The sequence below is a fragment of the Ambystoma mexicanum genome, chromosome 6q, assembly GCF_040938575.1.
Source record: "Ambystoma mexicanum isolate Mex_15411 chromosome 6q, UKY_AmexF1_1, whole genome shotgun sequence".
Taxonomy (NCBI): domain Eukaryota; kingdom Metazoa; phylum Chordata; class Amphibia; order Caudata; family Ambystomatidae; genus Ambystoma; species Ambystoma mexicanum.
Genome location: NC_090937.1, coordinates 1,628,347,492 through 1,628,367,158, shown reverse-complemented (window position 1 = coordinate 1,628,367,158; position 19,667 = coordinate 1,628,347,492). Strand labels below are relative to the sequence as shown.

At 50.0% G+C, this 19,667-nt stretch overlaps 7 non-coding genes across 7 annotated transcripts; all 7 read right to left on the bottom strand.

The window, feature by feature from the left end:
* Positions 1-482: 482 nt before the first annotated feature.
* On the bottom strand, positions 483-554 carry TRNAG-UCC (transfer RNA glycine (anticodon UCC)). The gene has a single exon. It is a non-coding gene; the product is annotated as a tRNA-Gly (tRNA).
* A 3,699-nt stretch (positions 555-4,253) lies between these two features.
* Positions 4,254-4,325, bottom strand: TRNAG-UCC (transfer RNA glycine (anticodon UCC)). The gene has a single exon. It is a non-coding gene; the product is annotated as a tRNA-Gly (tRNA).
* Positions 4,326-5,510: 1,185 nt separating this feature from the next.
* TRNAG-UCC (transfer RNA glycine (anticodon UCC)) lies at positions 5,511-5,582 on the bottom strand. Its single transcript has one exon. It is a non-coding gene; the product is annotated as a tRNA-Gly (tRNA).
* Positions 5,583-11,795: 6,213 nt separating this feature from the next.
* Positions 11,796-11,867, bottom strand: TRNAG-UCC (transfer RNA glycine (anticodon UCC)). The gene has a single exon. It is a non-coding gene; the product is annotated as a tRNA-Gly (tRNA).
* Positions 11,868-15,566: 3,699 nt separating this feature from the next.
* TRNAG-UCC (transfer RNA glycine (anticodon UCC)) lies at positions 15,567-15,638 on the bottom strand. The gene has a single exon. It is a non-coding gene; the product is annotated as a tRNA-Gly (tRNA).
* A 1,185-nt stretch (positions 15,639-16,823) lies between these two features.
* Positions 16,824-16,895, bottom strand: TRNAG-UCC (transfer RNA glycine (anticodon UCC)). Its single transcript has one exon. It is a non-coding gene; the product is annotated as a tRNA-Gly (tRNA).
* A 2,446-nt stretch (positions 16,896-19,341) lies between these two features.
* TRNAG-UCC (transfer RNA glycine (anticodon UCC)) lies at positions 19,342-19,413 on the bottom strand. Its single transcript has one exon. It is a non-coding gene; the product is annotated as a tRNA-Gly (tRNA).
* Positions 19,414-19,667: the final 254 nt, after the last annotated feature.

Genomic DNA, 19,667 nt, shown 5'->3' with positions numbered 1-19,667 from the left:
ATGGGAAGGAAGGAAGGAAGGGCCAGTTTGGAAACTCAACTCAATTACCATAAATCCCCTGCTAAGGGTTATGGGAGGGAGGAATGAAGGAACTTTGCTTCAGGGAAAGGGCTGCTGCTGCTTCAGCATGTGAGGAGCGCAGCCACACGTTTCACCTTCTTCAGTATGTTGGTTTACAGGATGAGAGAGATCCTGAAACCTCACTCTAATAGGCTGAGGTGCTGTGCTCGGTGGCCTGCTGGGACCAAGGCCCGTCAGGGCAAGGCGAATAGGCCTTTGTCAGGCCTTCGTCAGGGCTTTGTCGGGGAGGGGCCAGGAGCCCTGCTCGCTTCAATCCCCTCACCGATAGACAGTTGCAGAAACTAGGATGCAAGAACCTTTCCTGGATGGGGTTTTGATTTTCACGAAAAGTGTGTCAGCTTTGCTTTCAGCATGAGTCTGATTTCCAAAAAATGCATTTTGAACAATTTAAAGATTTGATCTGCGTTGGCCGGGAATCGAACCCGGGTCAACTGCTTGGAAGGCAGCTATGCTCACCACTATACCACCAACGCCTGCCTGTCTGGGCTATCTGATGGAGCGGCCCTTAGAAATAAGAATAAGTCATTGGCTGGGAATGAAAAAAGCTTGCGTTTGACGCAGAAGCAGTTCGCATCATGAGGTCTTGCCGGTCAGCCCAACATTTCCCCGGGACCCCTTAAAAAAGGAGCTTGGTTTTAAGTTTGGTTTGATTGAACAGTACATTTTGTTGGCTGGGCTGGGACCCTCTCCTATTTAGCGCAAGAGTGGAACGAGGCAGCAAGTTCAAGGAATGACATTGCATCCAGGCACTTACAGCTCTTTGTGCCCTAATGCCATGACACAAAAACATAATTTGAAAAAAGTTAGCAGAGGATGGTTTCGATCCATCGACCTCTGGGTTATGGGCCCAGCACGCTTCCGCTGCGCCACTCTGCTGGTTGGAGAACAAGAGCTTTTCTGGGCTTTTACAGCCTACAAACCGACAACCCTAGACCCAGTTTCGAGTGAAGCGGGCAGTAGGCCTTACAAAGCCAAACAACCTGCAACCACGCACTCCCATCCCATGGCCTTTTGCAGACAGGCCTCATTTCTCTAGCTCACACCCTAACTGCCAACACCCCTTCCCCTTCTCTCTCTGTCTCTCTCTCTCTGTCTCTCTCTCTCATTCTCTCTCTCTCGCAAATAGATACTTTACTTCCCAGGTGCAACAAAACAAGCCTTCTCGAGCTGGCAGATATGGGAAGGAAGGAAGGAAGGGCCAGTTTGGAAACTCAACTCAATTACCATAAATCCCCTGCTAAGGGTTATGGGAGGGAGGAATGAAGGAACTTTGCTTCAGGGAAAGGGCTGCTGCTGCTTCAGCATGTGAGGAGCGCAGCCACACGTTTCACCTTCTTCAGTATGTTGGTTTACAGGATGAGAGAGATCCTGAAACCTCACTCTAATAGGCTGAGGTGCTGTGCTCGGTGGCCTGCTGGGACCAAGGCCCGTCAGGGCAAGGCGAATAGGCCTTTGTCAGGCCTTCGTCAGGGCTTTGTCGGGGAGGGGCCAGGAGCCCTGCTCGCTTCAATCCCCTCACCGATAGACAGTTGCAGAAACTAGGATGCAAGAACCTTTCCTGGATGGGGTTTTGATTTTCACGAAAAGTGTGTCAGCTTTGCTTTCAGCATGAGTCTGATTTCCAAAAAATGCATTTTGAACAATTTAAAGATTTGATCTGCGTTGGCCGGGAATAGAACCCGGGTCAACTGCTTGGAAGGCAGCTATGCTCACCACTATACCACCAACGCCTGCCTGTCTGGGCTATCTGATGGAGCGGCCCTTAGAAATAAGAATAAGTCATTGGCTGGGAATGAAAAAAGCTTGCGTTTGACGCAGAAGCAGTTCGCATCATGAGGTCTTGCCGGTCAGCCCAACATTTCCCCGGGACCCCTTAAAAAAGGAGCTTGGTTTTAAGTTTGGTTTGATTGAACAGTACATTTTGTTGGCTGGGCTGGGACCCTCTCCTATTTAGCGCAAGAGTGGAACGAGGCAGCAAGTTCAAGGAATGACATTGCATCCAGGCACTTACAGCTCTTTGTGCCCTAATGCCATGACACAAAAACATAATTTGAAAAAAGTTAGCAGAGGATGGTTTCGATCCATCGACCTCTGGGTTATGGGCCCAGCACGCTTCCGCTGCGCCACTCTGCTGGTTGGAGAACAAGAGCTTTTCTGGGCTTTTACAGCCTACAAACCGACAACCCTAGACCCAGTTTCGAGTGAAGCGGGCAGTAGGCCTTACAAAGCCAAACAACCTGCAACCACGCACTCCCATCCCATGGCCTTTTGCAGACAGGCCTCATTTCTCTAGCTCACACCCTAACTGCCAACACCCCTTCCCCTTCTCTCTCTGTCTCTCTCTCTCTGTCTCTCTCTCTCATTCTCTCTCTCTCGCAAATAGATACTTTACTTCCCAGGTGCAACAAAACAAGCCTTCTCGAGCTGGCAGATATGGGAAGGAAGGAAGGAAGGGCCAGTTTGGAAACTCAACTCAATTACCATAAATCCCCTGCTAAGGGTTATGGGAGGGAGGAATGAAGGAACTTTGCTTCAGGGAAAGGGCTGCTGCTGCTTCAGCATGTGAGGAGCGCAGCCACACGTTTCACCTTCTTCAGTATGTTGGTTTACAGGATGAGAGAGATCCTGAAACCTCACTCTAATAGGCTGAGGTGCTGTGCTCGGTGGCCTGCTGGGACCAAGGCCCGTCAGGGCAAGGCGAATAGGCCTTTGTCAGGCCTTCGTCAGGGCTTTGTCGGGGAGGGGCCAGGAGCCCTGCTCGCTTCAATCCCCTCACCGATAGACAGTTGCAGAAACTAGGATGCAAGAACCTTTCCTGGATGGGGTTTTGATTTTCACGAAAAGTGTGTCAGCTTTGCTTTCAGCATGAGTCTGATTTCCAAAAAATGCATTTTGAACAATTTAAAGATTTGATCTGCGTTGGCAGGGAATCGAACCCAGGTCAACTGCTTGGAAGGCAGCTATGCTCACCCCTATACCACCAACGCCTGCCTGTCTGGGCTATCTGATGGAGCGGCCCTTAGAAATAAGAATAAGTCATTGGCTGGGAATGAAAAAAGCTTGCGTTTGACGCAGAAGCAGTTCGCATCATGAGGTCTTGCCGGTCAGCCCAACATTTCCCCGGGACCCCTTAAAAAAGGAGCTTGGTTTTAAGTTTGGTTTGATTGAACAGTACATTTTGTTGGCTGGGCTGGGACCCTCTCCTATTTAGCGCAAGAGTGGAACGAGGCAGCAAGTTCAAGGAATGACATTGCATCCAGGCACTTACAGCTCTTTGTGCCCTAATGCCATGACACAAAAACATAATTTGAAAAAAGTTAGCAGAGGATGGTTTCGATCCATCGACCTCTGGGTTATGGGCCCAGCACGCTTCCGCTGCGCCACTCTGCTGGTTGGAGAACAAGAGCTTTTCTGGGCTTTTACAGCCTACAAACCGACAACCCTAGACCCAGTTTCGAGTGAAGCGGGCAGTAGGCCTTACAAAGCCAAACAACCTGCAACCACGCACTCCCATCCCATGGCCTTTTGCAGACAGGCCTCATTTCTCTAGCTCACACCCTAACTGCCAACACCCCTTCCCCTTCTCTCTCTGTCTCTCTCTCTCTGTCTCTCTCTCTCATTCTCTCTCTCTCGCAAATAGATACTTTACTTCCCAGGTGCAACAAAACAAGCCTTCTCGAGCTGGCAGATATGGGAAGGAAGGAAGGAAGGGCCAGTTTGGAAACTCAACTCAATTACCATAAATCCCCTGCTAAGGGTTATGGGAGGGAGGAATGAAGGAACTTTGCTTCAGGGAAAGGGCTGCTGCTGCTTCAGCATGTGAGGAGCGCAGCCACACGTTTCACCTTCTTCAGTATGTTGGTTTACAGGATGAGAGAGATCCTGAAACCTCACTCTAATAGGCTGAGGTGCTGTGCTCGGTGGCCTGCTGGGACCAAGGCCCGTCAGGGCAAGGCGAATAGGCCTTTGTCAGGCCTTCGTCAGGGCTTTGTCGGGGAGGGGCCAGGAGCCCTGCTCGCTTCAATCCCCTCACCGATAGACAGTTGCAGAAACTAGGATGCAAGAACCTTTCCTGGATGGGGTTTTGATTTTCACGAAAAGTGTGTCAGCTTTGCTTTCAGCATGAGTCTGATTTCCAAAAAATGCATTTTGAACAATTTAAAGATTTGATCTGCGTTGGCCGGGAATCGAACCCGGGTCAACTGCTTGGAAGGCAGCTATGCTCACCACTATACCACCAACGCCTGCCTGTCTGGGCTATCTGATGGAGCGGCCCTTAGAAATAAGAATAAGTCATTGGCTGGGAATGAAAAAAGCTTGCGTTTGACGCAGAAGCAGTTCGCATCATGAGGTCTTGCCGGTCAGCCCAACATTTCCCCGGGACCCCTTAAAAAAGGAGCTTGGTTTTAAGTTTGGTTTGATTGAACAGTACATTTTGTTGGCTGGGCTGGGACCCTCTCCTATTTAGCGCAAGAGTGGAACGAGGCAGCAAGTTCAAGGAATGACATTGCATCCAGGCACTTACAGCTCTTTGTGCCCTAATGCCATGACACAAAAACATAATTTGAAAAAAGTTAGCAGAGGATGGTTTCGATCCATCGACCTCTGGGTTATGGGCCCAGCACGCTTCCGCTGCGCCACTCTGCTGGTTGGAGAACAAGAGCTTTTCTGGGCTTTTACAGCCTACAAACCGACAACCCTAGACCCAGTTTCGAGTGAAGCGGGCAGTAGGCCTTACAAAGCCAAACAACCTGCAACCACGCACTCCCATCCCATGGCCTTTTGCAGACAGGCCTCATTTCTCTAGCTCACACCCTAACTGCCAACACCCCTTCCCCTTCTCTCTCTGTCTCTCTCTCTCTGTCTCTCTCTCTCATTCTCTCTCTCTCGCAAATAGATACTTTACTTCCCAGGTGCAACAAAACAAGCCTTCTCGAGCTGGCAGATATGGGAAGGAAGGAAGGAAGGGCCAGTTTGGAAACTCAACTCAATTACCATAAATCCCCTGCTAAGGGTTATGGGAGGGAGGAATGAAGGAACTTTGCTTCAGGGAAAGGGCTGCTGCTGCTTCAGCATGTGAGGAGCGCAGCCACACGTTTCACCTTCTTCAGTATGTTGGTTTACAGGATGAGAGAGATCCTGAAACCTCACTCTAATAGGCTGAGGTGCTGTGCTCGGTGGCCTGCTGGGACCAAGGCCCGTCAGGGCAAGGCGAATAGGCCTTTGTCAGGCCTTCGTCAGGGCTTTGTCGGGGAGGGGCCAGGAGCCCTGCTCGCTTCAATCCCCTCACCGATAGACAGTTGCAGAAACTAGGATGCAAGAACCTTTCCTGGATGGGGTTTTGATTTTCACGAAAAGTGTGTCAGCTTTGCTTTCAGCATGAGTCTGATTTCCAAAAAATGCATTTTGAACAATTTAAAGATTTGATCTGCGTTGGCCGGGAATCGAACCCGGGTCAACTGCTTGGAAGGCAGCTATGCTCACCACTATACCACCAACGCCTGCCTGTCTGGGCTATCTGATGGAGCGGCCCTTAGAAATAAGAATAAGTCATTGGCTGGGAATGAAAAAAGCTTGCGTTTGACGCAGAAGCAGTTCGCATCATGAGGTCTTGCCGGTCAGCCCAACATTTCCCCGGGACCCCTTAAAAAAGGAGCTTGGTTTTAAGTTTGGTTTGATTGAACAGTACATTTTGTTGGCTGGGCTGGGACCCTCTCCTATTTAGCGCAAGAGTGGAACGAGGCAGCAAGTTCAAGGAATGACATTGCATCCAGGCACTTACAGCTCTTTCTGCCCTAATGCCATGACACAAAAACATAATTTGAAAAAAGTTAGCAGAGGATGGTTTCGATCCATCGACCTCTGGGTTATGGGCCCAGCACTCTTCCGCTGCGCCACTCTGCTGGTTGGAGAACAAGAGCTTTTCTGGGCTTTTACAGCCTACAAACCGACAACCCTAGACCCAGTTTCGAGTGAAGCGGGCAGTAGGCCTTACAAAGCCAAACAACCTGCAACCACGCACTCCCATCCCATGGCCTTTTGCAGACAGGCCTCATTTCTCTAGCTCACACCCTAACTGCCAACACCCCTTCCCCTTCTCTCTCTGTCTCTCTCTCTCTGTCTCTCTCTCTCATTCTCTCTCTCTCGCAAATAGATACTTTACTTCCCAGGTGCAACAAAACAAGCCTTCTCGAGCTGGCAGATATGGGAAGGAAGGAAGGAAGGGCCAGTTTGGAAACTCAACTCAATTACCATAAATCCCCTGCTAAGGGTTATGGGAGGGAGGAATGAAGGAACTTTGCTTCAGGGAAAGGGCTGCTGCTGCTTCAGCATGTGAGGAGCGCAGCCACACGTTTCACCTTCTTCAGTATGTTGGTTTACAGGATGAGAGAGATCCTGAAACCTCACTCTAATAGGCTGAGGTGCTGTGCTCGGTGGCCTGCTGGGACCAAGGCCCGTCAGGGCAAGGCGAATAGGCCTTTGTCAGGCCTTCGTCAGGGCTTTGTCGGGGAGGGGCCAGGAGCCCTGCTCGCTTCAATCCCCTCACCGATAGACAGTTGCAGAAACTAGGATGCAAGAACCTTTCCTGGATGGGGTTTTGATTTTCACGAAAAGTGTGTCAGCTTTGCTTTCAGCATGAGTCTGATTTCCAAAAAATGCATTTTGAACAATTTAAAGATTTGATCTGCGTTGGCCGGGAATAGAACCCGGGTCAACTGCTTGGAAGGCAGCTATGCTCACCACTATACCACCAACGCCTGCCTGTCTGGGCTATCTGATGGAGCGGCCCTTAGAAATAAGAATAAGTCATTGGCTGGGAATGAAAAAAGCTTGCGTTTGACGCAGAAGCAGTTCGCATCATGAGGTCTTGCCGGTCAGCCCAACATTTCCCCGGGACCCCTTAAAAAAGGAGCTTGGTTTTAAGTTTGGTTTGATTGAACAGTACATTTTGTTGGCTGGGCTGGGACCCTCTCCTATTTAGCGCAAGAGTGGAACGAGGCAGCAAGTTCAAGGAATGACATTGCATCCAGGCACTTACAGCTCTTTGTGCCCTAATGCCATGACACAAAAACATAATTTGAAAAAAGTTAGCAGAGGATGGTTTCGATCCATCGACCTCTGGGTTATGGGCCCAGCACGCTTCCGCTGCGCCACTCTGCTGGTTGGAGAACAAGAGCTTTTCTGGGCTTTTACAGCCTACAAACCGACAACCCTAGACCCAGTTTCGAGTGAAGCGGGCAGTAGGCCTTACAAAGCCAAACAACCTGCAACCACGCACTCCCATCCCATGGCCTTTTGCAGACAGGCCTCATTTCTCTAGCTCACACCCTAACTGCCAACACCCCTTCCCCTTCTCTCTCTGTCTCTCTCTCTCTGTCTCTCTCTCTCATTCTCTCTCTCTCGCAAATAGATACTTTACTTCCCAGGTGCAACAAAACAAGCCTTCTCGAGCTGGCAGATATGGGAAGGAAGGAAGGAAGGGCCAGTTTGGAAACTCAACTCAATTACCATAAATCCCCTGCTAAGGGTTATGGGAGGGAGGAATGAAGGAACTTTGCTTCAGGGAAAGGGCTGCTGCTGCTTCAGCATGTGAGGAGCGCAGCCACACGTTTCACCTTCTTCAGTATGTTGGTTTACAGGATGAGAGAGATCCTGAAACCTCACTCTAATAGGCTGAGGTGCTGTGCTCGGTGGCCTGCTGGGACCAAGGCCCGTCAGGGCAAGGCGAATAGGCCTTTGTCAGGCCTTCGTCAGGGCTTTGTCGGGGAGGGGCCAGGAGCCCTGCTCGCTTCAATGCCCTCACCGATAGACAGTTGCAGAAACTAGGATGCAAGAACCTTTCCTGGATGGGGTTTTGATTTTCACGAAAAGTGTGTCAGCTTTGCTTTCAGCATGAGTCTGATTTCCAAAAAATGCATTTTGAACAATTTAAAGATTTGATCTGCGTTGGCAGGGAATCGAACCCAGGTCAACTGCTTGGAAGGCAGCTATGCTCACCACTATACCACCAACGCCTGCCTGTCTGGGCTATCTGATGGAGCGGCCCTTAGAAATAAGAATAAGTCATTGGCTGGGAATGAAAAAAGCTTGCGTTTGACGCAGAAGCAGTTCGCATCATGAGGTCTTGCCGGTCAGCCCAACATTTCCCCGGGACCCCTTAAAAAAGGAGCTTGGTTTTAAGTTTGGTTTGATTGAACAGTACATTTTGTTGGCTGGGCTGGGACCCTCTCCTATTTAGCGCAAGAGTGGAACGAGGCAGCAAGTTCAAGGAATGACATTGCATCCAGGCACTTACAGCTCTTTGTGCCCTAATGCCATGACACAAAAACATAATTTGAAAAAAGTTAGCAGAGGATGGTTTCGATCCATCGACCTCTGGGTTATGGGCCCAGCACGCTTCCGCTGCGCCACTCTGCTGGTTGGAGAACAAGAGCTTTTCTGGGCTTTTACAGCCTACAAACCGACAACCCTAGACCCAGTTTCGAGTGAAGCGGGCAGTAGGCCTTACAAAGCCAAACAACCTGCAACCACGCACTCCCATCCCATGGCCTTTTGCAGACAGGCCTCATTTCTCTAGCTCACACCCTAACTGCCAACACCCCTTCCCCTTCTCTCTCTGTCTCTCTCTCTCTGTCTCTCTCTCTCATTCTCTCTCTCTCGCAAATAGATACTTTACTTCCCAGGTGCAACAAAACAAGCCTTCTCGAGCTGGCAGATATGGGAAGGAAGGAAGGAAGGGCCAGTTTGGAAACTCAACTCAATTACCATAAATCCCCTGCTAAGGGTTATGGGAGGGAGGAATGAAGGAACTTTGCTTCAGGGAAAGGGCTGCTGCTGCTTCAGCATGTGAGGAGCGCAGCCACACGTTTCACCTTCTTCAGTATGTTGGTTTACAGGATGAGAGAGATCCTGAAACCTCACTCTAATAGGCTGAGGTGCTGTGCTCGGTGGCCTGCTGGGACCAAGGCCCGTCAGGGCAAGGCGAATAGGCCTTTGTCAGGCCTTCGTCAGGGCTTTGTCGGGGAGGGGCCAGGAGCCCTGCTCGCTTCAATCCCCTCACCGATAGACAGTTGCAGAAACTAGGATGCAAGAACCTTTCCTGGATGGGGTTTTGATTTTCACGAAAAGTGTGTCAGCTTTGCTTTCAGCATGAGTCTGATTTCCAAAAAATGCATTTTGAACAATTTAAAGATTTGATCTGCGTTGGCCGGGAATAGAACCCGGGTCAACTGCTTGGAAGGCAGCTATGCTCACCACTATACCACCAACGCCTGCCTGTCTGGGCTATCTGATGGAGCGGCCCTTAGAAATAAGAATAAGTCATTGGCTGGGAATGAAAAAAGCTTGCGTTTGACGCAGAAGCAGTTCGCATCATGAGGTCTTGCCGGTCAGCCCAACATTTCCCCGGGACCCCTTAAAAAAGGAGCTTGGTTTTAAGTTTGGTTTGATTGAACAGTACATTTTGTTGGCTGGGCTGGGACCCTCTCCTATTTAGCCCAAGAGTGGAACGAGGCAGCAAGTTCAAGGAATGACATTGCATCCAGGCACTTACAGCTCTTTGTGCCCTAATGCCATGACACAAAAACATAATTTGAAAAAAGTTAGCAGAGGATGGTTTCGATCCATCGACCTCTGGGTTATGGGCCCAGCACGCTTCCGCTGCGCCACTCTGCTGGTTGGAGAACAAGAGCTTTTCTGGGCTTTTACAGCCTACAAACCGACAACCCTAGACCCAGTTTCGAGTGAAGCGGGCAGTAGGCCTTACAAAGCCAAACAACCTGCAACCACGCACTCCCATCCCATGGCCTTTTGCAGACAGGCCTCATTTCTCTAGCTCACACCCTAACTGCCAACACCCCTTCCCCTTCTCTCTCTGTCTCTCTCTCTCTGTCTCTCTCTCTCATTCTCTCTCTCTCGCAAATAGATACTTTACTTCCCAGGTGCAACAAAACAAGCCTTCTCGAGCTGGCAGATATGGGAAGGAAGGAAGGAAGGGCCAGTTTGGAAACTCAACTCAATTACCATAAATCCCCTGCTAAGGGTTATGGGAGGGAGGAATGAAGGAACTTTGCTTCAGGGAAAGGGCTGCTGCTGCTTCAGCATGTGAGGAGCGCAGCCACACGTTTCACCTTCTTCAGTATGTTGGTTTACAGGATGAGAGAGATCCTGAAACCTCACTCTAATAGGCTGAGGTGCTGTGCTCGGTGGCCTGCTGGGACCAAGGCCCGTCAGGGCAAGGCGAATAGGCCTTTGTCAGGCCTTCGTCAGGGCTTTGTCGGGGAGGGGCCAGGAGCCCTGCTCGCTTCAATCCCCTCACCGATAGACAGTTGCAGAAACTAGGATGCAAGAACCTTTCCTGGATGGGGTTTTGATTTTCACGAAAAGTGTGTCAGCTTTGCTTTCAGCATGAGTCTGATTTCCAAAAAATGCATTTTGAACAATTTAAAGATTTGATCTGCGTTGGCAGGGAATCGAACCCAGGTCAACTGCTTGGAAGGCAGCTATGCTCACCACTATACCACCAACGCCTGCCTGTCTGGGCTATCTGATGGAGCGGCCCTTAGAAATAAGAATAAGTCATTGGCTGGGAATGAAAAAAGCTTGCGTTTGACGCAGAAGCAGTTCGCATCATGAGGTCTTGCCGGTCAGCCCAACATTTCCCCGGGACCCCTTAAAAAAGGAGCTTGGTTTTAAGTTTGGTTTGATTGAACAGTACATTTTGTTGGCTGGGCTGGGACCCTCTCCTATTTAGCGCAAGAGTGGAACGAGGCAGCAAGTTCAAGGAATGACATTGCATCCAGGCACTTACAGCTCTTTGTGCCCTAATGCCATGACACAAAAACATAATTTGAAAAAAGTTAGCAGAGGATGGTTTCGATCCATCGACCTCTGGGTTATGGGCCCAGCACGCTTCCGCTGCGCCACTCTGCTGGTTGGAGAACAAGAGCTTTTCTGGGCTTTTACAGCCTACAAACCGACAACCCTAGACCCAGTTTCGAGTGAAGCGGGCAGTAGGCCTTACAAAGCCAAACAACCTGCAACCACGCACTCCCATCCCATGGCCTTTTGCAGACAGGCCTCATTTCTCTAGCTCACACCCTAACTGCCAACACCCCTTCCCCTTCTCTCTCTGTCTCTCTCTCTCTGTCTCTCTCTCTCATTCTCTCTCTCTCGCAAATAGATACTTTACTTCCCAGGTGCAACAAAACAAGCCTTCTCGAGCTGGCAGATATGGGAAGGAAGGAAGGAAGGGCCAGTTTGGAAACTCAACTCAATTACCATAAATCCCCTGCTAAGGGTTATGGGAGGGAGGAATGAAGGAACTTTGCTTCAGGGAAAGGGCTGCTGCTGCTTCAGCATGTGAGGAGCGCAGCCACACGTTTCACCTTCTTCAGTATGTTGGTTTACAGGATGAGAGAGATCCTGAAACCTCACTCTAATAGGCTGAGGTGCTGTGCTCGGTGGCCTGCTGGGACCAAGGCCCGTCAGGGCAAGGCGAATAGGCCTTTGTCAGGCCTTCGTCAGGGCTTTGTCGGGGAGGGGCCAGGAGCCCTGCTCGCTTCAATCCCCTCACCGATAGACAGTTGCAGAAACTAGGATGCAAGAACCTTTCCTGGATGGGGTTTTGATTTTCACGAAAAGTGTGTCAGCTTTGCTTTCAGCATGAGTCTGATTTCCAAAAAATGCATTTTGAACAATTTAAAGATTTGATCTGCGTTGGCCGGGAATCGAACCCGGGTCAACTGCTTGGAAGGCAGCTATGCTCACCACTATACCACCAACGCCTGCCTGTCTGGGCTATCTGATGGAGCGGCCCTTAGAAATAAGAATAAGTCATTGGCTGGGAATGAAAAAAGCTTGCGTTTGACGCAGAAGCAGTTCGCATCATGAGGTCTTGCCGGTCAGCCCAACATTTCCCCGGGACCCCTTAAAAAAGGAGCTTGGTTTTAAGTTTGGTTTGATTGAACAGTACATTTTGTTGGCTGGGCTGGGACCCTCTCCTATTTAGCGCAAGAGTGGAACGAGGCAGCAAGTTCAAGGAATGACATTGCATCCAGGCACTTACAGCTCTTTGTGCCCTAATGCCATGACACAAAAACATAATTTGAAAAAAGTTAGCAGAGGATGGTTTCGATCCATCGACCTCTGGGTTATGGGCCCAGCACGCTTCCGCTGCGCCACTCTGCTGGTTGGAGAACAAGAGCTTTTCTGGGCTTTTACAGCCTACAAACCGACAACCCTAGACCCAGTTTCGAGTGAAGCGGGCAGTAGGCCTTACAAAGCCAAACAACCTGCAACCACGCACTCCCATCCCATGGCCTTTTGCAGACAGGCCTCATTTCTCTAGCTCACACCCTAACTGCCAACACCCCTTCCCCTTCTCTCTCTGTCTCTCTCTCTCTGTCTCTCTCTCTCATTCTCTCTCTCTCGCAAATAGATACTTTACTTCCCAGGTGCAACAAAACAAGCCTTCTCGAGCTGGCAGATATGGGAAGGAAGGAAGGAAGGGCCAGTTTGGAAACTCAACTCAATTACCATAAATCCCCTGCTAAGGGTTATGGGAGGGAGGAATGAAGGAACTTTGCTTCAGGGAAAGGGCTGCTGCTGCTTCAGCATGTGAGGAGCGCAGCCACACGTTTCACCTTCTTCAGTATGTTGGTTTACAGGATGAGAGAGATCCTGAAACCTCACTCTAATAGGCTGAGGTGCTGTGCTCGGTGGCCTGCTGGGACCAAGGCCCGTCAGGGCAAGGCGAATAGGCCTTTGTCAGGCCTTCGTCAGGGCTTTGTCGGGGAGGGGCCAGGAGCCCTGCTCGCTTCAATCCCCTCACCGATAGACAGTTGCAGAAACTAGGATGCAAGAACCTTTCCTGGATGGGGTTTTGATTTTCACGAAAAGTGTGTCAGCTTTGCTTTCAGCATGAGTCTGATTTCCAAAAAATGCATTTTGAACAATTTAAAGATTTGATCTGCGTTGGCCGGGAATAGAACCCGGGTCAACTGCTTGGAAGGCAGCTATGCTCACCACTATACCACCAACGCCTGCCTGTCTGGGCTATCTGATGGAGCGGCCCTTAGAAATAAGAATAAGTCATTGGCTGGGAATGAAAAAAGCTTGCGTTTGACGCAGAAGCAGTTCGCATCATGAGGTCTTGCCGGTCAGCCCAACATTTCCCCGGGACCCCTTAAAAAAGGAGCTTGGTTTTAAGTTTGGTTTGATTGAACAGTACATTTTGTTGGCTGGGCTGGGACCCTCTCCTATTTAGCGCAAGAGTGGAACGAGGCAGCAAGTTCAAGGAATGACATTGCATCCAGGCACTTACAGCTCTTTGTGCCCTAATGCCATGACACAAAAACATAATTTGAAAAAAGTTAGCAGAGGATGGTTTCGATCCATCGACCTCTGGGTTATGGGCCCAGCACGCTTCCGCTGCGCCACTCTGCTGGTTGGAGAACAAGAGCTTTTCTGGGCTTTTACAGCCTACAAACCGACAACCCTAGACCCAGTTTCGAGTGAAGCGGGCAGTAGGCCTTACAAAGCCAAACAACCTGCAACCACGCACTCCCATCCCATGGCCTTTTGCAGACAGGCCTCATTTCTCTAGCTCACACCCTAACTGCCAACACCCCTTCCCCTTCTCTCTCTGTCTCTCTCTCTCTGTCTCTCTCTCTCATTCTCTCTCTCTCGCAAATAGATACTTTACTTCCCAGGTGCAACAAAACAAGCCTTCTCGAGCTGGCAGATATGGGAAGGAAGGAAGGAAGGGCCAGTTTGGAAACTCAACTCAATTACCATAAATCCCCTGCTAAGGGTTATGGGAGGGAGGAATGAAGGAACTTTGCTTCAGGGAAAGGGCTGCTGCTGCTTCAGCATGTGAGGAGCGCAGCCACACGTTTCACCTTCTTCAGTATGTTGGTTTACAGGATGAGAGAGATCCTGAAACCTCACTCTAATAGGCTGAGGTGCTGTGCTCGGTGGCCTGCTGGGACCAAGGCCCGTCAGGGCAAGGCGAATAGGCCTTTGTCAGGCCTTCGTCAGGGCTTTGTCGGGGAGGGGCCAGGAGCCCTGCTCGCTTCAATCCCCTCACCGATAGACAGTTGCAGAAACTAGGATGCAAGAACCTTTCCTGGATGGGGTTTTGATTTTCACGAAAAGTGTGTCAGCTTTGCTTTCAGCATGAGTCTGATTTCCAAAAAATGCATTTTGAACAATTTAAAGATTTGATCTGCGTTGGCAGGGAATCGAACCCAGGTCAACTGCTTGGAAGGCAGCTATGCTCACCCCTATACCACCAACGCCTGCCTGTCTGGGCTATCTGATGGAGCGGCCCTTAGAAATAAGAATAAGTCATTGGCTGGGAATGAAAAAAGCTTGCGTTTGACGCAGAAGCAGTTCGCATCATGAGGTCTTGCCGGTCAGCCCAACATTTCCCCGGGACCCCTTAAAAAAGGAGCTTGGTTTTAAGTTTGGTTTGATTGAACAGTACATTTTGTTGGCTGGGCTGGGACCCTCTCCTATTTAGCGCAAGAGTGGAACGAGGCAGCAAGTTCAAGGAATGACATTGCATCCAGGCACTTACAGCTCTTTGTGCCCTAATGCCATGACACAAAAACATAATTTGAAAAAAGTTAGCAGAGGATGGTTTCGATCCATCGACCTCTGGGTTATGGGCCCAGCACGCTTCCGCTGCGCCACTCTGCTGGTTGGAGAACAAGAGCTTTTCTGGGCTTTTACAGCCTACAAACCGACAACCCTAGACCCAGTTTCGAGTGAAGCGGGCAGTAGGCCTTACAAAGCCAAACAACCTGCAACCACGCACTCCCATCCCATGGCCTTTTGCAGACAGGCCTCATTTCTCTAGCTCACACCCTAACTGCCAACACCCCTTCCCCTTCTCTCTCTGTCTCTCTCTCTCTGTCTCTCTCTCTCATTCTCTCTCTCTCGCAAATAGATACTTTACTTCCCAGGTGCAACAAAACAAGCCTTCTCGAGCTGGCAGATATGGGAAGGAAGGAAGGAAGGGCCAGTTTGGAAACTCAACTCAATTACCATAAATCCCCTGCTAAGGGTTATGGGAGGGAGGAATGAAGGAACTTTGCTTCAGGGAAAGGGCTGCTGCTGCTTCAGCATGTGAGGAGCGCAGCCACACGTTTCACCTTCTTCAGTATGTTGGTTTACAGGATGAGAGAGATCCTGAAACCTCACTCTAATAGGCTGAGGTGCTGTGCTCGGTGGCCTGCTGGGACCAAGGCCCGTCAGGGCAAGGCGAATAGGCCTTTGTCAGGCCTTCGTCAGGGCTTTGTCGGGGAGGGGCCAGGAGCCCTGCTCGCTTCAATCCCCTCACCGATAGACAGTTGCAGAAACTAGGATGCAAGAACCTTTCCTGGATGGGGTTTTGATTTTCACGAAAAGTGTGTCAGCTTTGCTTTCAGCATGAGTCTGATTTCCAAAAAATGCATTTTGAACAATTTAAAGATTTGATCTGCGTTGGCCGGGAATCGAACCCGGGTCAACTGCTTGGAAGGCAGCTATGCTCACCACTATACCACCAACGCCTGCCTGTCTGGGCTATCTGATGGAGCGGCCCTTAGAAATAAGAATAAGTCATTGGCTGGGAATGAAAAAAGCTTGCGTTTGACGCAGAAGCAGTTCGCATCATGAGGTCTTGCCGGTCAGCCCAACATTTCCCCGGGACCCCTTAAAAAAGGAGCTTGGTTTTAAGTTTGGTTTGATTGAACAGTACATTTTGTTGGCTGGGCTGGGACCCTCTCCTATTTAGCGCAAGAGTGGAACGAGGCAGCAAGTTCAAGGAATGACATTGCATCCAGGCACTTACAGCTCTTTGTGCCCTAATGCCATGACACAAAAACATAATTTGAAAAAAGTTAGCAGAGGATGGTTTCGATCCATCGACCTCTGGGTTATGGGCCCAGCACGCTTCCGCTGCGCCACTCTGCTGGTTGGAGAACAAGAGCTTTTCTGGGCTTTTACAGCCTACAAACCGACAACCCTAGACCCAGTTTCGAGTGAAGCGGGCAGTAGGCCTTACAAAGCCAAACAACCTGCAACCACGCACTCCCATCCCATGGCCTTTTGCAGACAGGCCTCATTTCTCTAGCTCACACCCTAACTGCCAACACCCCTTCCCCTTCTCTCTCTGTCTCTCTCTCTCTGTCTCTCTCTCTCATTCTCTCTCTCTCGCAAATAGATACTTTACTTCCCAGGTGCAACAAAACAAGCCTTCTCGAGCTGGCAGATATGGGAAGGAAGGAAGGAAGGGCCAGTTTGGAAACTCAACTCAATTACCATAAATCCCCTGCTAAGGGTTATGGGAGGGAGGAATGAAGGAACTTTGCTTCAGGGAAAGGGCTGCTGCTGCTTCAGCATGTGAGGAGCGCAGCCACACGTTTCACCTTCTTCAGTATGTTGGTTTACAGGATGAGAGAGATCCTGAAACCTCACTCTAATAGGCTGAGGTGCTGTGCTCGGTGGCCTGCTGGGACCAAGGCCCGTCAGGGCAAGGCGAATAGGCCTTTGTCAGGCCTTCGTCAGGGCTTTGTCGGGGAGGGGCCAGGAGCCCTGCTCGCTTCAATCCCCTCACCGATAGACAGTTGCAGAAACTAGGATGCAAGAACCTTTCCTGGATGGGGTTTTGATTTTCACGAAAAGTGTGTCAGCTTTGCTTTCAGCATGAGTCTGATTTCCAAAAAATGCATTTTGAACAATTTAAAGATTTGATCTGCGTTGGCCGGGAATCGAACCCGGGTCAACTGCTTGGAAGGCAGCTATGCTCACCACTATACCACCAACGCCTGCCTGTCTGGGCTATCTGATGGAGAGGCCCTTAGAAATAAGAATAAGTCATTGGCTGGGAATGAAAAAAGCTTGCGTTTGACGCAGAAGCAGTTCGCATCATGAGGTCTTGCCGGTCAGCCCAACATTTCCCCGGGACCCCTTAAAAAAGGAGCTTGGTTTTAAGTTTGGTTTGATTGAACAGTACATTTTGTTGGCTGGGCTGGGACCCTCTCCTATTTAGCGCAAGAGTGGAACGAGGCAGCAAGTTCAAGGAATGACATTGCATCCAGGCACTTACAGCTCTTTCTGCCCTAATGCCATGACACAAAAACATAATTTGAAAAAAGTTAGCAGAGGATGGTTTCGATCCATCGACCTCTGGGTTATGGGCCCAGCACTCTTCCGCTGCGCCACTCTGCTGGTTGGAGAACAAGAGCTTTTCTGGGCTTTTACAGCCTACAAACCGACAACCCTAGACCCAGTTTCGAGTGAAGCGGGCAGTAGGCCTTACAAAGCCAAACAACCTGCAACCACGCACTCCCATCCCATGGCCTTTTGCAGACAGGCCTCATTTCTCTAGCTCACACCCTAACTGCCAACACCCCTTCCCCTTCTCTCTCTGTCTCTCTCTCTCTGTCTCTCTCTCTCATTCTCTCTCTCTCGCAAATAGATACTTTACTTCCCAGGTGCAACAAAACAAGCCTTCTCGAGCTGGCAGATATGGGAAGGAAGGAAGGAAGGAAGGGCCAGTTTGGAAACTCAACTCAATTACCATAAATCCCCTGCTAAGGGTTATGGGAGGGAGGAATGAAGGAACTTTGCTTCAGGGAAAGGGCTGCTGCTGCTTCAGCATGTGAGGAGCGCAGCCACACGTTTCACCTTCTTCAGTATGTTGGTTTACAGGATGAGAGAGATCCTGAAACCTCACTCTAATAGGCTGAGGTGCTGTGCTCGGTGGCCTGCTGGGACCAAGGCCCGTCAGGGCAAGGCGAATAGGCCTTTGTCAGGCCTTCGTCAGGGCTTTGTCGGGGAGGGGCCAGGAGCCCTGCTCGCTTCAATCCCCTCACCGATAGACAGTTGCAGAAACTAGGATGCAAGAACCTTTCCTGGATGGGGTTTTGATTTTCACGAAAAGTGTGTCAGCTTTGCTTTCAGCATGAGTCTGATTTCCAAAAAATGCATTTTGAACAATTTAAAGATTTGATCTGCGTTGGCCGGGAATAGAACCCGGGTCAACTGCTTGGAAGGCAGCTATGCTCACCACTATACCACCAACGCCTGCCTGTCTGGGCTATCTGATGGAGCGGCCCTTAGAAATAAGAATAAGTCATTGGCTGGGAATGAAAAAAGCTTGCGTTTGACGCAGAAGCAGTTCGCATCATGAGGTCTTGCCGGTCAGCCCAACATTTCCCCGGGACCCCTTAAAAAAGGAGCTTGGTTTTAAGTTTGGTTTGATTGAACAGTACATTTTGTTGGCTGGGCTGGGACCCTCTCCTATTTAGCGCAAGAGTGGAACGAGGCAGCAAGTTCAAGGAATGACATTGCATCCAGGCACTTACAGCTCTTTGTGCCCTAATGCCATGACACAAAAACATAATTTGAAAAAAGTTAGCAGAGGATGGTTTCGATCCATCGACCTCTGGGTTATGGGCCCAGCACGCTTCCGCTGCGCCACTCTGCTGGTTGGAGAACAAGAGCTTTTCTGGGCTTTTACAGCCTACAAACCGACAACCCTAGACCCAGTTTCGAGTGAAGCGGGCAGTAGGCCTTACAAAGCCAAACAACCTGCAACCACGCACTCCCATCCCATGGCCTTTTGCAGACAGGCCTCATTTCTCTAGCTCACACCCTAACTGCCAACACCCCTTCCCCTTCTCTCTCTGTCTCTCTCTCTCTGTCTCTCTCTCTCATTCTCTCTCTCTCGCAAATAGATACTTTACTTCCCAGGTGCAACAAAACAAGCCTTCTCGAGCTGGCAGATATGGGAAGGAAGGAAGGAAGGGCCAGTTTGGAAACTCAACTCAATTACCATAAATCCCCTGCTAAGGGTTATGGGAGGGAGGAATGAAGGAACTTTGCTTCAGGGAAAGGGCTGCTGCTGCTTCAGCATGTGAGGAGCGCAGCCACACGTTTCACCTTCTTCAGTATGTTGGTTTACAGGATGAGAGAGATCCTGAAACCTCACTCTAATAGGCTGAGGTGCTGTGCTCGGTGGCCTGCTGGGACCAAGGCCCGTCAGGGCAAGGCGAATAGGCCTTTGTCAGGCCTTCGTCAGGGCTTTGTCGGGGAGGGGCCAGGAGCCCTGCTCGCTTCAATCCCCTCACCGATAGACAGTTGCAGAAACTAGGATGCAAGAACCTTTCCTGGATGGGGTTTTGATTTTCACGAAAAGTGTGTCAGCTTTGCTTTCAGCATGAGTCTGATTTCCAAAAAATGCATTTTGAACAATTTAAAGATTTGATCTGCGTTGGCCGGGAATCGAACCCGGGTCAACTGCTTGGAAGGCAGCTATGCTCACCACTATACCACCAACGCCTGCCTGTCTGGGCTATCTGATGGAGCGGCCCTTAGAAATAAGAATAAGTCATTGGCTGGGAATGAAAAAAGCTTGCGTTTGACGCAGAAGCAGTTTGCATCATGAGGTCTTGCCGGTCAGCCCAACATTTCCCCGGGACCCCTTAAAAAAGGAGCTTGGTTTTAAGTTTGGTTTGATTGAACAGTACATTTTGTTGGCTGGGCTGGGACCCTCTCCTATTTAGCGCAAGAGTGGAACGAGGCAGCAAGTTCAA